The sequence below is a fragment of the Nycticebus coucang genome, chromosome X (genome assembly GCF_027406575.1).
Source record: "Nycticebus coucang isolate mNycCou1 chromosome X, mNycCou1.pri, whole genome shotgun sequence".
NCBI classification, from domain to species: Eukaryota; Metazoa; Chordata; class Mammalia; order Primates; family Lorisidae; genus Nycticebus; species Nycticebus coucang.
The window spans coordinates 132,371,038-132,375,070 of NC_069804.1; the positions used below are offsets into that span (position 1 = coordinate 132,371,038).

At 35.4% G+C, this 4,033-nt stretch overlaps 1 non-coding gene across 1 annotated transcript; it reads left to right on the forward strand.

Moving 5' to 3' along the window:
• Positions 1-2,364: 2,364 nt before the first annotated feature.
• Positions 2,365-2,466, forward strand: LOC128578763 (U6 spliceosomal RNA). Its single transcript, XR_008377894.1, has one exon. It is a non-coding gene; the product is annotated as a U6 spliceosomal RNA (small nuclear RNA).
• Positions 2,467-4,033: the final 1,567 nt, after the last annotated feature.

Here is a 4,033-nt window from a genome sequence, read left to right on the forward strand (position 1 = left end):
AATCTGTGTGTATTGGATAGCACAACCTTCAAATTCATAAAGAAAAAATTAAAGGAATACAAAGAACAGTAGTCAAATTTACCATCATAGTTAAAAAATTTTAACATACTTTTCTTCTTTTTTTAGTGTTGGGAATTCATTGAAGGTACAAGAAACCAGGTTACATTGATTGCATTTGTTAGGTAAAGTCCCTCTTGTAATTGTGTCCTGTCCTCAAAAGGTGTGGCACACACCAAGACACCCAGCCCCCTCCTTCCTTTTCTCTCTCTGCTCTCCCCTTCCCCCCCCAACTGTGTTCTAGGTCATTAATTGTTCTCATATCAAAATTGAGTACATAGGATTCTTGCTTCTCCATTTTTGTGATGCTTTACTAAGAATAATGTCTTCCACTTCCATCTAGATTAATACAAAGGATGTAAAGTCTCCATCTTTTTAAATGGCTGAATAGTATTCCATGGTATACATATACCACAGTTTGTTAATCCATTTCCTGGGTTGATGAGCATTTAGGCTGTTTCCACATTTTGGCGATTGTAAATTGAGCTGCAATAAACAGTCTAGTGCAAGTGTCCTTATGTAAAAGGATTTTTTTCCTTCTGAGTAGACGCCCAGTAATGGGATTGCAGGATCAAATTGGAGGTGTAGCATGAGTTCTTGGAGAGTTCTCCATACTTCCTTCCCAAAAGGTTGTATTAGTTTGCAGTCCCACCAGCAGATAAAAGTGTTTCTTTCTCTCCACATCCATGCCAGCACCTTCAGTTTTGAGATTTTGTGATTTGGGCCATTTTCGCTGGAGTTAGATGGTATCTCACAGTGATTTTGATTGGCATTTCTCTAACAGATAGGGATGATGAACATTATCCTCCCCAGCCTTGGTAAGACACAATTACAAGAGGGACTTTACCTAACAAATGCAATCAGTGTAACCTGTTTTATTGTACCCTCAATGAATCCCCAACAATAAAAAAAGAATAATAATAAGAAGAAGAAGAAACTTAATAATAAAAAAAAAAACTAAAAGAGAAACCAAGAAAGTAATCTCATTTACAATAGCTACAAATAAAATTTTTTAAAACCCTAGGAAATAAAATAAAAATAAAAAACGCTGGGAATAAACTCAATCAAAGAAGCGAAAGATCTCTGTAATGAAAACTATAAAGCATTGATGAAAAAAATCGAAGACATCTTGGGCATGGTGGTTCATGCCTGTAACCCCAGTACTCTGGGAGGCCGAGGCAGGTGGATCACCTGAGATCATGAGTTCATGACCATCCTTAGCAAGAGTGAGACCCTCTCCAGGCACTTGTAGTCAGAGGCTGAGGCAAGAGAATCACTTGAGCCCAAGAATTTGAGGTTGCTGTGAAGTGTGATACCACAGCACTCTACCAGGGGTGACAAAGTAAGACTCTGTCTCAAGAAAAAAAAAAAAAGAAAGAAAGAAAAAAAAAATCAAAGAGGACACAGTAAAAAAGGAAAGATAATCCATGCTCATGAACTGGAAGAATCAATATTATTAAAATGTCCGTACTACCCAAAGCAATGTACAGATTCGATGCAATCACCATTAGAAGACCAATGAAATTCTTCAAAGAAATAGAAAAAAAAAATCTTAAAGTTTGTGTGGAACCACAAAAAGTAAAAACCAGAATAACCAAAGCCATCATGATCAAAAAGAACAAAACTGGAGGAATCACATTACCTGACTTCAAAGTATACCGCAGAGTTATAGTAAGCAAAACAGCATAGTACTGGCAGAAAAACAGACAAATAGACCATTAGAAGAGAATAAAGAACACAGAAATAAACCTACATATCTGCAATGAATTTATCTTCAATGAAGTTTCTGAGAACATACAGCGGAAAGGAAAATGTCATTAATAAATGGTGCTGGGACGTGGGATATCCATATGCAGAAGAATGAAACAAGACCCTTATCTCTCCCCATATAAAAAAATCCAATCAAAATGGATTAAAGACTTAAATCTAAGACCTGCAACTATGAAACTACTAACAGAAAACATTGAGGAAAAACTTCAAGACATTGGTTTGGGCAAGAACTTCTTGAACTTCATAAGTATTAACCCCAAAGCACAGGCAACCAAAGCAAGTTGATCACAGAAGCTAAAAAGTTTCTGAACAATAAAGAAAACAATCAACAAATTGAAAAGACAACCCTCAGAATATTTTAAAACTACCCAACTGAGAAGGGATTAATAACTATAATAGCATATATAAGGAGCTCCAACAACTCAATAGGAATATATAGCCATAGAAAGAATGAAACCCTGCCATTTGCAACAACATAGAAGTGGAGAGTTTTATGTTATGTGAAATAAGCCAAGCACAGAAAGACAAATCTTGTCCTTGCTTCAGCAGCACATATGCTAAAATTGGAACAATACGAAGAAGATTATCATGCCCCTGAGCACGGATGGTATGCAAATTCGTGAAGCATTCCATATTTATAAAAGAGAAAGGATCACAAATCTCACATGTTCTCACTCATATGTGGGAGCTAAATATTAAAAATGATTTATGGAGACAGAGTGTAGAATGATAGTTAGCAGAAGCTGGGAGGGGTCGTGGGAAGGGGAGGATAAGGTAATGTTGGTTAATGGGTGCAAAAATATAGTTAGATAATTAGATAGAATGAATAATACGTGATAGCACAACAAAGTGATTATAATCAACAATAAGTTAGGATATACTTTTAAATATCTTTTTAAAAAGGAAATTGGAATGTTTCTAACACAAAGAAATAATGTCTGAAGTGGCAGATGTCCCAATTTCCCTGATTTGATTAATTCACAGTGTATGCCTGTATCAAAACATCACATGTACCTAGTAAACGTATATATCTATTATGTCCCCATAATAACTATTCAGTTTTTTAAACCAAAAAAATAAATAATAAACAAAATTATATCAACAATTTTATCAATTTGTATAAATAAAAAAATCTGAGAAATAATTATAACTTAGAAAAATTGAACCAAAAATAAATAAAAAGCCTGAATAATTTCATAACCCTTAGTTTAATGAATCATTCAAAAATGTGTCTACAAAGTAATCACCATATCTCCAAGGTTTAATAGTGAGTAATAACTAATGGTCAAAGAACAATTAACTCCAATCTCACCTAAATGATCCCAAGCCATCTATTTAAAATTGAATCTTTCAATCCTTGAAAAGATGGGTTCTTTTATTTCTTTATGTGTTCTTCAATACCTCTCAATAATAATCTATAGTTTTAGACTCAGTGCCTGTGGCTCAAGAAGCTAAGGCTGGAGGGTTCGAATCCAGCCCAGAGCTGCCAAACGACGACAGCTGCAACCAAAAACTAGCCGGGCATTGTGGTGGGCGCCTGTAGTCCCAGCTACTTGGGAGGCAGATGCAGGAGAATCGCTTGAGCCCAGGAGTTGGAGATTGCTGTGAGCTGGGATGCCACAGCACTCTACCCAGGGCGACTGCTTGAGGCTCTGTCTCAAAAAAAATAATAATCCATAGTTTTAGGTATAGAGGCCTTATACATTTTTGTTAGGTTACTGTTAAATTTATTTTTAGGCATGTGATATTTTTGCACTATTATAAATTATGTCCCTGTATTTTTCATTTCTCTCTGTTGCTGGAATATAAAGATAAAACTTAATTTTACATATTATCTTTATATCTCCCCAAAACTTTAAACTTGCATATTAATTTTTATACGTGTATTTGTAGGTAATAATCATTTTATATCTTCCTTTCTAATCATAGTTTATTTTTTCTTTTTTTATTGTTTGGGATTTATTGAGGGCTAAAAGAATTAGGTTACACTGATTGTGTTTGTTAGATAAAGTCCCTCTTGTAATTGTGTCCTGCTCCCAAGAGCTGTGCCATACACTGTGACTCCCATCCCTCCCTCCTCCCATCTCCCAGATCCCTCATTCTCCTACCCCTCACATTGTATTACATCATCTACTGACTTCATATTAGAATTGAGTACACTGGATTCTTGCTTCTCCATTCTTGTGGTGCTTTACTAAGAAGAATG